This window comes from Scardinius erythrophthalmus (genome assembly GCF_964197995.2).
Source record: "Scardinius erythrophthalmus genome assembly, chromosome: 1".
Lineage (NCBI taxonomy): Eukaryota > Metazoa > Chordata > Actinopteri > Cypriniformes > Leuciscidae > Scardinius > Scardinius erythrophthalmus.
In genome coordinates this window covers 73723815-73737094 of record NC_138221.1, presented here as the reverse complement: position 1 = coordinate 73737094, position 13280 = coordinate 73723815, and positions in this window count along the sequence as shown.

Below are 13280 nucleotides of genomic sequence, written 5' to 3'. Positions count from 1 at the left end.
CAGACTTTGTGGACTATTTTGAACACAGTCGGTTCTCTTACGCCACACAATATTTCACAATGGAATGTTCCACATGACATGACAAATACCTCAAAGTGATCAGCACTTGTTAGGAGGAATAGGTAATAGAGATGAAAGCTTTTGTTCAAGCAAACAAATTATGTCAGCTGCAGTCACGAAAGTTGATTTCATCAAAATGTTTCAGCGGGTTGCTCCAATCGCTCTTCTGTCTGGTCTTGGTAGTGCCTTTTCATCATCACTGAAATAGTCCAACTATAGGCCAACATCGTTTAATCTGAGGTTAAACCTGCCTCTGGCCTGGTTTAAGATGTTCCTTTACCTAGACCTAGACTAGCTCTGATCATCCTTGTGGAAATCAGACTTTAAATATCAAGATTAGGGAAAGTCTGAAACTATTTTAAACCATGTCTGAGAAAATGCTTTTTCAATTAGTCCAGTTTAAATGTGAATTTTGGTCTAAGACTAATGTTAATCCCTGTCAGGAAAACCACCCCTAGGATGAAAAACCTCATACATCCAGGGACTAAACAAGACTGAAACTTTATAAGAGCTCAAAATCACAGCTGGACTGTAATTACTCTCACACTGAGTCACAAGACAGTCATTTGACTTGTGAAGTTTCAACTTGTTCTGGACACACTGTTTGATTTACTTTGAGATCGTGACAGTGATATAGAAGATGAAGATTACAGGTTCCAATACGAAATGTCTTTTAATGATAAAATAAACTCAGGTACAGACATAAGGTGTTTTTAGTGCTGTCAAGAAACAGCAATGAAGGTTCCCCATGCACTTTGTAGCCCCAAAAATCATAATCAAAATGGAGTCAGGCATGAAAGCCACGCTGCAATGACTACTGTTGGAAAACTATACCTCAGTTGTGCCCACTGACATTTCTGGTGGGTCTGAAGTTACCTAATGTTTTTTACGAGTTGAGAAAAACTCCATACGCCAGCTGCAAGACATGTAGACACATTATCAAATACCATTCCACCTCAGTAAAGTAGAGATTCACAGACGTGATGGCTCATATGCGCAGCCAGGATCTAAGACCGTTCGCTATTGTTGAGGGACGAGGGTTCATTGAAGTTGCGAAAGAGCTCATTAATATCGGGGCTAAATATGGAAGCAGCGTTGAGGTCGAAGATGTGCTACAGAGTGCACTGTGCCTCGCCATGTTGAAGACGAATACGAGAAAGTCAAGAAACCTGTTATGGAAGAGCTACAACAGGTAGGCCTGGCTACACTTGTTTAATCTTGGTCTCTATTTTTTAGCCATTTTTGGAGCCTACTTTTATGGGATTGTATATTAAAAGCAATATTGTCAAATGGTTTTCTGTTTCTGTTAGATCCTGTGAAGCCTTAAATAGCATTTACATCATACTCTATTCCCTCAGTGCCCAAACCTCGCTCTGACAAATGACCTTTGGGCAGAAGAAAGGATAGTTCAGTTATAGTTCATTATATTCTTGGATGGAAATTGTTGAACCAGGTCCTGGCTACAAGGGAGATCATTGGTGTCAAAACCCATGACAATATCTGAAAGACTATGGAGTCCATCCTTCCGGTATCTGTCTTTTTACCCCCAGTGTCCTCCACATATATATGTAGTACGGTGTTATACTGTATTTATTGGCTTGTCCAAGTAATATGGTGCTATTCTATTCAGTGTCTCTTATATTTCTTGTTAACTGTTCTGACTAGCTCAAGCTTTAACAATAATTTACAGTACTTAAAAAGTAATCATTATGTTCAATCTATTTGTGTTCGGATTAATCTTTTATGTCTGTGCTGCTTTTTGTTTTTTAATCTAACCTAACATATATAAGTGTTTGGCATCTTGAGCAAGGATATTGTTGTAGTGACCGACAATGGTTCAAATGTGGCCGCAGCATTCAAGGATTACAACAAACTGTCCTGTGCAGGCCAGAATATTAACCATAATACACATTTGACCATTTGGATGTGGAGAACCCACAGCACAGCACAGCCCAGTCATCAAACCTGTCTCGGGATGTAAAGACTGGTTACACACTTCAAAAGAGCAGGGTAAGATATTGTACTTGTCATGCCTGTTTGGTGTATTTTGCAGGTTTTTAAGTTTATACAGTTTATTATAAAATATAACAAATAAAATCAACATAAAACAACTGCTATAATTAATAAATAGTTCTCTTGGTCAGCAAGCTGTTTTAACAACTATTAGGCTGTTAATCTTTTTCTAACAAACATTAATATTTAAAAAATCTGTCAACAAATTGACTAATCATCTTGCTCAGATTACAGAAAGCACTGGACAGATGTCCAGATAGACACTCTCTAGACCCCGGATGATGGTGTCCCTCCAGTTTAGTCCAGGGGTGCCTGGGAGGTCTACGGGATGGTAGTTACCCCCGATCCAGAACAAAGACTTCAGGGTCTTGTCGTCGAAAGGGATTGGTGATGGTAAGACAACAGAAGTTTTTGGTGAAAGCAAGGAAATCCAGGCTCTAACGAGCGATCGCAGCGAATTTGATCCATACTGGTCGGCCGTTCTGTCACAGTGATAAAGAAGATGAAGATAACAGGTAGTGATGGCCACTTTCGAAACACTGCTTCATGAAGCTTTGAAAACTTTTTACAAATTTTTGTTTCAAATCATTGGTTTGGAGCGTGTATCAAATTTGGCAAGTCATTACTGTTTCGAAACGTTTTGAAACTCTGATGGTTGCCACTAGGGGGTGTTGATCTCAAAGTGAACCCGTGAACCAGTGTCGACGATGGTTTTAACTGATTTCAGGTCAGTTTTATTATGTTTACAAAACTGAAATGAGTCAATTGTGTTTGTACTTATCCAATGCAGATGCAGTTGTGGAGTACAGCGATACTTAAATACACCAGTAACACTTTATTTTAGGGTCCAGTTCTCACTAGCATACAGTAATAGCAAGCATATTACTTGCATATTGGCTGTTTATTATGTCAATACCTTATTTTGCACGACCTTGTTATTCTACATCCCTTAATCCTACCCAATACCTAAACTTAAACACTACAGAAACTACCTTATAGTGCAGCAGATTAATGGCATATTTCAAGAGAATCGTTCGATCGATACTCTCTAAGGGTCACTTTTTGGGAAAAAGGCATTGGCCACCCAAAAATTCAACATGGCGGCCATTTTTTCAAGATGGCCGCTATTTCTGTCAAATGCTCATTATGTCAATCGTTCAAACAGTGATGTAGGCATAACATTTTGTGAAAATACTCTCTTCAGAATGTTTTTTTTGGAAAACGGTGCTTGTCCTTCAAAAATTCAAGATGGCAACCATTTTTCAAGATGGCCACCATTTCTCTTGAATCCTTACATCTTTTTTTCAAATGGTGATGCTTTCATGAAATTTGGTACAAATATTCAAGGAACATTATCATGGAAAAAGGTGTGTGCCACTCAAAAATTCAAGATGGCCACCATTTTCAAGATGGCCACCATTTCTGCCAAAGCTCAATTTAAAGGGTAACTAAACCCCTGGTCAGAGCCTGACTCCACCCACTGGCAATATTTGAAAAATGCTGGAAAAGTGGGCAGACCCCAGCGGAGATAGAGGGGACGAACCAAGGGCGGGGCTTAGCGCGGGGGGGGGGGGGGGGGTGTTGGGGTGTTGTGCACCTGAGACCTGCAGTGACGGATTAATTGACAGCTGCTGTCAGACTCTAAAATGGAGAGTGACTGGAGTGACGCAAGTTTCTTTTACTGTCTATGGACGCAAGTAGCTTTGCAACAGAGCTGTCATTTGAAGTCGAGGACTTTTCTCCCCCACCTTCACCTGAAGTGGAGGAGGGTGAATTGTCTGTTGACACAGGGCCAGAGCCATTGGCTCAAACTGCGGTCTTAACTCCCGCATCGCGATCGGCATCCGACGTAAAGTACATGCATCTGATGAGTTATATCGAGTTGATGTCAACAGCGCGTGCTCTCTGTAGGCATATTCATATTTTGCCGCTATCTGAAAAAATCCAGCAAAATGCGCCCGCCGCGTTTGTCGACCCCAGAGGATTAACTTTAGCCTAACCATAAATTGTGATTAAAATATGATCACTCACATTAAAGGTGGGGTATGTAATTCTCTTTTTTGGGCATTTTTTCAAAATCACTTGAAATCCTATTCCTAACCCACTTACAGCCACTAAGTTAGAAGCACTGAAATGAAAATGAAGCAATTTAATCATCTGTGGAATGGGCAGGACTCGAAAAACTCCAGCCAATCATTTCCAAGACCACCTAGAATCATTGGACAGTAAGTGCGTCAATCAAACGGTCGTACCATACCCCCTCCCCCCATCCATGTCCATGTTCTTCGAATGGGTGGAGTCAAAGGAAAGAAGGTAGGACCATTTGAGTTGTGTATTTTCAAAATCTGCCGGCCGTTTTGCAAATCACATACCCCACCTTTAAGACGCCGCTGCGGTGGTGGAGTCCATGCAGGAAGAGCAGCGTTTGGCACTGCGTCGCTTTTCAGCACGAGCTGTGTGGAGAAGCCCATTTCCACCTCTATTGCGTTACCATCCTGACCACTGTACTAAATACAGATAAATCTATGCTAACTTGAAGCTATCCTAACTGATGCAATACTATTCTACTAACTAACTATGCTTCTAACAATACTACACTAACAACTATGCTAATTAACTACCTAGGCTACACAAAATAATCTAAATAACTATATAAATGCTATGCTATCTTAATCGTTTTCAATACTCGCAATTCCAACTCCTGACTCACTACAGTGGTTTTGACGAAACAAGATGGTTTTTATACTGCCAAGGGCGTGGTAACTCGTACCAAGGGCATGGTGAGCTGGAACCTGCTTCATCACCTGCCACCGCTTACTTCACTTGCCACCGCAAACATCGAATAGGAAAATTCAACTGCAGTAGCCACCGTTCAACCTGAAGAGGGCAGGAATCATACGTTTTTACACCATATATTGTAGAATTAAAACACTTTATACCCAAATGTCAAAAAAGTTACTCGAATCAATGAATAGCACTAATAAATCCCCATTCTTACAGATCATTAACTAAAAAAGTTGGTTTAGGGTTTAGTTACCCTTTAATGTGTTAAGGAATGTTGTGTTTAATAGAGTGAACGTCATTACACCACCAGGGCACACTGGTGACTTCACTGCTGTGGAACTCAGCATGGGGTTCAGTGTCAGCTGATCTAGTTTTACTTACAGTACACTGTAGTTCTTGACTAGTAGTAATAGTATAGCTAAGTTTAGTGTCCCAAATGCTGTCTAACCACCCCTCATCAATTAGCTAGTAATAGATGTAGTTAGATAGCCACACCTGAATTGACAGGTTGTGCCAGATCTAAACGAGGCCAGGGAGGTTGACGCTAAGTGACAAACAAGAATAAAGTTCCATCAAATTGGCGCGATTTCCTGAGACATACTGATAACAAAACAGACCTCTTCCACTTTCTGGCTGACAATATTGCTCAAATGACTGTGCCAAACAAAGTTGTTGTAACCAAGGGACCCGATGTCTTGAGTACATCTGAAACTCGATCGTCTAGACAAATGTTTCCATGAGGAAGCGGATAGCCGCATCTTTGTACATGCCAAACATGCCACAGAGGAGGGCAGCAAATCCATTATGATCAAAGCCAATGACACTGATATTCTTGTTATAGCATTGAGCATCTTTCTATACCTCCAGGATCTTGGTCTCCAGCAGCTGTGGGTTGCATTTGGGCATGGTGTGAGCCTATGGTGGATTGGTGTTCATGACCTGTACCATGTTATTGGGCCGGTTAAGACCAAAGGCATTCTATTCTTTCACGCCTTTACGGGTTGTGATACCGGCAAACCTGGGACATTTTCCTGAGGCCTCTCTCATCTTCAGCAAACTAAGTCAATACCCTCCTGTTCTGACTGATAGTGACCTGGAGATCCTTGAGAAGTTTGTGGTCCTGCTGTATGATCGATCAAGCACAGCTGTTAGTGTAGATGAGGCTAGACTTACTAACTACTAGAATTAACAACAACTCATTCATTGTTTCATTCCTATCATTGAACTTCAAGTCAGATGACTATGGCGCGTTACACCGGATGCGAATAGCGCGTCAGGCGTGAGTGATTTCTATGTTAAGTCAATGCAAAGACGCGTAACGCGCGTAAAAAATTCCTGCGCCGCGAATGAGGCGTAGAGTGCGGCGCGGTAGACGTGAATACACCTCAAGTTCGCGCGAATTGAGCGCCTGGCTCGTTAAGCGCGTTACGCGCGAATTATTTAGTTAGTGCTATTTGTGCATTCATGCGTTTGACGCAGTGTTGCCAGATTGTAAATGTCCAAGTATCGTACCAGAAGCTCAAAATTATCGTATTTGGAAGAAAATGATCGTACACGAGTCAAACCTGTACAGAATACAGCTATTTATTGACAAACAACTTTTTGAAACGACATGAAAATGACAGACATCCCAACCTGCACAAAGTCATTTCTGGGAGTCAAGAAATCTCCAATGGAGGGGGGGGGGGGGGTTATCGGTTCTGATTCGGTTCGGGAGTATTAAAAGCCCGCCCGCACTTACAACTGATTGGTTGGGTCCTTACATGCGCTTCGTGATGCACACTAGCACACACACGCAAGGTCTCTCGCTCCCTCTCTCTACACGTTCTTCCCCCGGTAGACGTAGAATCCACGGCTAGATCAATGAGAAGCCTTATGATTACAACGACCATCATTTGAAGTGTCACACAGTTCTGAAATTATCGTACATTATAGGATTTTTTCCATTATTGATCGTACATCGTACAGAGGTCAAAATTATCGTACAAATACGATAATTATCGTACATCTGGCAACACTGGTTTGACGCGAATTCGCATCTGCCGCCTGAGTTGAAAAATCTGAACTTCTGCGTCAATTCGCACCGCGTTAACCAATCAGGAGCCTGCTTGCTGCTGTCACGTGGTGAAGTGACACAGTTTAGAATGTTATATTATGTTTGGCCTCAAATTATTTTGTAATATGACTAAAATGCCTGGTGTGGTTCTAATGCACAACAAAGCAATCTTTCACATAAAAACTCGATTTTAATATATGAGAGATACTCATTTTGTATTGAATGCTACTTATTCCATATATATTCTAGATTATATGAAACATTATTATTTGAATGTAAAGACAACAAACACTTAATATATAAGAACAAAAAAAAAATCACAGGACAGGTTTCAGTTTTGGAGGCTGGCTCCATTTATTATCAAAACAAAAATAAATGACAGATTAGGTGGGTGCGGGCCAGGGTGAAAGAGCAGCCATGTAAACGAGTTATTAAACACTATCTGGTGGAAAAGTAAAAATTAGGACAGCTTAACAGTTTCTAAAGTTAGGAGAGTTTATTTAAGATTTTACAAAGTTAGGAAGCTTCTGTAATACACTTTTCCTTTTCCTTTTCCTTTTACTTTTGTGGTCAGGTCGGGTTATACCTGCCACTGGTAACCATGTAACCCAGTGCCACCTGCCTCATGCAGAGAAGGTAAACTCTGTCAAAAACCTCCGCTGTCTTGCGGCCACATCTCTTTTTGGGAAAAGACTTCAGGAGTAAACCTTGAGAAAAAATCTGGAGCTGGAGTCCCATAGGCAGCGTGTGGTTGTACGCAATCTCACTTTGGCAACTCCTGCGACGGTGCTGGTCCCAAACTGTATCGGCTCTGCCGCTCCGTTGGATCAACCAGTGTCGTGGAGAAGGGGGGACCTGCTACTTGGGCAACAGCCGGTCTTCCATATTACCTTGCCCTGGCTTGCGCCCTGGAGAGGACACTCCAGCTTCGCTTTACAGTGTCGAAACAACATGGGAAGCAGCAGTTTACCGGTTATAAGCTACAATGCTTGATTGGCGTAGAGTGTGGCGCCAGGGGTTGCTTCCGACGGTGGGAGAGATCTTTGTATCTCATTGGACAGCTACCGCCCGCCTTAAGCTGGGCAGTCCCCAGCCAGTAAGGTGCTGTAAGGCCCGTGAAATTGGTCCAATGGAGGTTTTCCAATAACACAGGGAAGGTCTCACGTGCTCTGTCCTCACTCATGCGAAGTATTGGTTGGTTAAATTTACAATACATTTAGTTATGTATTCTCTCGTTAATTCATCTGACTCCATAAATGAAAGGTTTTAATAATATCTGTGCCTCACTAAAAATGAGTGAACGTTTGACTATTCTGTTTAACTCTTCAATGAAAATAATATCAAAGTCAGTTAGAATAATCAACAATGTAACAATTTATTATGTCAGGTAAATGTATCATGCCAATTCCATAATCAATTCAAAGATAATCGATGCAAAACATCAAATGCTCTGGAATAGAGATAAGATGCAAACCCAACATTTTAAGAAATACGTTAGGCTGAGAGATCTACATCTCCCAGCCTAACGGACCCATCTGAAATACAGAAAAAGGCCCCGATCTCCCTGCTGCAATTCCTTAAATAGACAAACCTTTTACCTGGAAACATGTAACAATAGAAATTTGCATGCAGTGGTCGCATCTTCATGGGGGTGTGGGACCATTTGCTTAGAGACCACCTTCCTTTGTAAATCAGTTATCCATAAGCTCTTAAAAACCTTATTACCTTTTGTTTTATCTATCTGGATATGAGATATCTGTACCAGTCGCACTGTGACATTTTAAATGATACCAAACATGAAAATACTCTGTGATAATCATTCACATTAAACTATACATTTTCTTGGGTGATTTCAGGTGATCGTCTGAGCTTGAGAGAGGGGTGAGGGGAGAGGGAAAGAGATGTAGATTAGATGACTCGGAGGTGAGACTTTCGTCTCGATGGTGCATGAGAGCCAGTTCAAATGCTAATCTCCAGAGAGGTCCTTTTGTCCTCTCAGGGCCTGGTCACCCCCAAAACAGACTGTTTGGAATTTCCTAATTTATCAATTCTTACAGTGCTGTCCCGCCACGGTGTGCCTTCCTCATTGGGTGCATGGGGATAAGGAAATCCGACAAGCAGACCGCAATTTCTGCACCAAGCAAAAACAAAAGAAAAAGAAACAAGAAGAGACCCGTTCTTAATCTGGGATGCTGGAACGTCCGCACCATGACAACTGGATTTGACAACCTCCTGAACATCAGTGACGCAAGAAAGACAGCGATCATCAACAATGAGCTACTGAGACTGAAGGTAGATATAGCCGCTCTGCAAGAAACACGCCTGGCGGAATCAGGATCTTTGAGGGAGAAGGATTACACCTTCTTTTGGCAAGGTAAAAGTGCTGAGGAACGCAGAGAGCACGGAGTAGGGTTTGCAGTGAGGAACACCTTGCTGGAGATGATCGAACCAAGTGACAAGGGGTCAGAACGCCTGCTGACTCTCCGCTTCCATACATCTGAGGGGGACCAGTTACACTCATCAGCGCCTATGCCCCAACCTTGACCTCCACACCTGAGGCAAAAGATGAGTTCTACACCATCCTGAATGACGCCATCAAGAACATCCATAGCAGCGAACACCTCGTCCTCCTTGGCGACTTCAACGCCAGAGTAGGTGCAGACCAAAATTCTTGGCCTTCTTGCTTGGGTTCCTTTGGAGTTGGCAAGATTAACGAAAACGAGCAGCGGCTGTTGGAGCTTTGCTCTTATCATGGCCTCTGCGTGACCAACTCCTATTTCCAGACGAAGCCACAACACAGAGTGTCATGGCGCCACCCTTCATCCAAGCATTGGCACCAGCTCGACATGGTCATCGTCAGATGTACAAGCCTCAAGCATGTGCTTCTCGCCCGCTCATACCACAGTGCTGACTGCGACTCTGATCACTCACTGGTATGCTGCAAGATCAAGCTGCAACCAAAGAAACTCCACCGTTCCAAACAAGCAGGGAAGCCACGCATTGACACGACTAAGATGCAACATCCAGAGAAGCTTGAGGAATTCACAAAGTCTCTTGAGGATGCTCTGTCTGCAGGCTACCCATGTAACACCGCATCCGCATCATGGAACCACCTGCGTGAGGCAATTCAGAAATCAGCTCTTGCTACCTATGGGAGAAAGACCTTCAAGAACTGCGACTGGTTTGATGCCAAGTCTGCAGAGTTGACCCCTGTTATTGAAGCAAAGCGTGCTGCCTTTGCTGAATATAAATGCTCACCAGGTGGGAAAAACCTTCAAGCACTTAGATCAGCCAGGAGCAAAGTACAGCAGACAGCAAGAAGATGTGCCAACGAGTACTGGCAGGAGCTCAGTCATAACATACAGAATGCAGCAGTAACAGGTAACACCAGGGGCATGTACGATGGCATCAAGGAAGCTCTCGGACCAACTCAGAGCAAAACTGCACCCCTGAAAACCAGCTGCGGAAAGGTGATCACAGACAAAACCAAGCAGATGGAGAGATGGGTGGAACACTATTCAGAGCTCTACTCCAGAGAGAACATTGTTGTCAGCTCAGCACTGGATGTCATCGATCCTCTGCCCACCATGGAGGAGTTAGACGCTGAACCAACATTGGCAGAACTCAGCAAGGCCATCAACAGCTTAGCCTGTGGCAAAGCTCCTGGGAATGATGGCATCCCTCCAGACCTGATCAGGCACTGCAAGACCACACTTTTGCAGCCTCTATTTAACATCTTTTGTCAATGTTGGAGTGAAGGCGGTGTTCTACAAGACATGAGAGACGCCAAAATTATCACCCTGTACAAAAACAAAGGCGACAGGAATGATTGCAACAACTACAGAGGCATCTCCCTCTTGTGCATCGTGGGCAAACTGTATGCAAGAGTGCTGTTAGTGCGTCTTCAACAGCTGGCAGAACGTGTATATCCGGAGTCCCAATGTGGCTTTCGAGTAGAACGTTCTACAGTGGACATGATCTTCTCCCTTCGCTACAGGAGAAGTGTAGGGAACAGCAGAAGCCCCTTTACGTCGCCTTCATAGACCTAACCAAGGCCTTCGACCTAGTAAGCCGGGATGGGCTCTTCAACATCCTCCTGAAGATCGGATGCCCCCCGAAGCTTCACAGCATGATCAGATCTTTTCACGACGGTATGAAGGCAACCATCCAGTACGATGGCAGCATGTCTGAACCATTTGACATCAAAAGCGGTGTGAAGCAAGGTTGTGTCCTTGCGCCAACCCTCTTCGGAATCTTCTTCTCCCTTCTTCTAAAACATGCTTTTGGGAATTCAACCGAAGGGGTGTACATGCATTCAAGATCAGACGGCAGACTCTATAACATCGCAAGACTCAGAGCAAAAACAAAGGTGCGTGAGATCATCATTAGAGACATGCTCTTTGCCGATGACGCAGCAGTCAGCTCTCACACTGAACAAGATCTACAGTGTCTGATGGACAGATTCTCCCAGACCTGCAAAGACTTCGGTCTAACCATCAACCTGAAGAACACCAAAGTGCTGGGCCAAGATGTGGACACATTACCTGTCAGCACCATTGACAATTACGAACTTGAAGTGGTCCAACAGTTCACCTATCTGGGTTCCACCATCAGCGACAACCTGTTCTTAGATGCCGAAATCAACAAACGCATCGGCAAGGCCACAACCACCCTAGGACGACTGACCACTCGCGTCTGGGAAAATCCCAAGCTGACCACCCAAACCAAGATGGCAGTGTACAAAGCCTGCATAGTCAGCACCCTCTTGTATGGGAGTGAATCCTGGACAACATATGCCAAGCAAGAGCAGAAGCTGAACATTTACCACATGCGATGTCTACGCCCGCATCCTTGGCATCAGCTGGAACGACAAAGTGCCCAACACCCAGGTTCTTGCCCGTGCCGGCCTCCCCACCATGTACACGCTGCTCAGACAACGCAGACTGCGCTGGCTTGGCCACGTGCGCCGTATGGAAGATGGGCGGATCCCCAAGGACATCCTCTATGGTGAACTCGCATACAGCAAAAGACCCCAAGGTTGACCCCAGTTGAGATATAAAGATGTCTGCAAGCGCGATATGAAAGCACTGGACATCAATACAGAGATCTGGGAGGACATTGCAGCAAACCGCAGCAGCTGGTGCTGTCTGCTCAAGAAACAGCTAAATACAGGCGAGGAGAAGATCCTGAAGCTAGCAGAGGAGAGGAGAACCAGTCGGAAGAGACGCGCACACGGACATCCACCCACGACCAACTACATCTGCACTTTGTGCAGCAGAGACTGTCACTCTCGCATTGGTCTCACCAGCCACCGACGATGCTGTTTTAGTCGTAACACTACAAACTCTTAGGGTGCAAATATCCATGGTCGACAAACGACCGAAGGAGGCCTACCTACCTACACTTTTCCTATTTTAAGTTAGGAAAATATCTGTAATGGCCTTATTCCTAAATCAGTTCCTAACCCTTATTACCATGGTTACCAAGCAGTTAAGATTGCCCCAGTCTACCATACTTTACTTTTAATAATAAGCAGAAATGTCAAGCAAGCAACAAGTCTTTGATTTCTAGCAGCAAGGTGGGCTGCTGCTTAGAATAATTTTAAGAATGACAACTGCTCCCGGAAGTTATAATATAATTTAAGGGTAAAATTCAAATACAGAACAAAAAGTACACAGACAATATGTAAAAAGTAAACATGGCCGTGTAAGAAAGGACATTCAGTTGCATTAATATTTACAGGATCTAGGTTATAATGGTGATATTGCCTTTTGAAATTTAGATTTTACACTAGTAGGCAAGAATGGAAATTGTATCTAGCAGTGGTAATAATAATCAAAATACATTTATGTATATAGGAGGATTTAATTAGACACATGGCATAACAAGTACAAAATAAAATATAGCTGCGAGCAGCGATTACGGGCCCAAGCCGGTGGCACCGCAACCCCGGTGCCTTTAGTTACCTAAAGGCACCGGGGTGGCGGTACCGCCGGCTTTGGCCCTTCATCACTGCTCGCAGCTATATTTTTATATATATATATAAAAGACCAAAAATATTACTTGACTTACCTTATTCTGATTTTATGATACACTCAAAATATTCCACAACAAATCCTTTAAATTTAATGTAAAAATAAAAATGAAAGAAAGCAGTGTTGGGCTCACGTAACCCTCTTGTTTCAACATTTGCGATGTATTTGGATGCTAAACTATTCTTTATTATAGGCTTTGTTCTTCACTCATGTTCCAATATCGATGGAAAAAATCATCCTCTTCACAAGCGCAAAAATGTGCTTGGAAACATCACAGTGGAGCGGTGCTTACTGTGAATGTATGAATTGTACTACTGACTATTTAGAGCAGT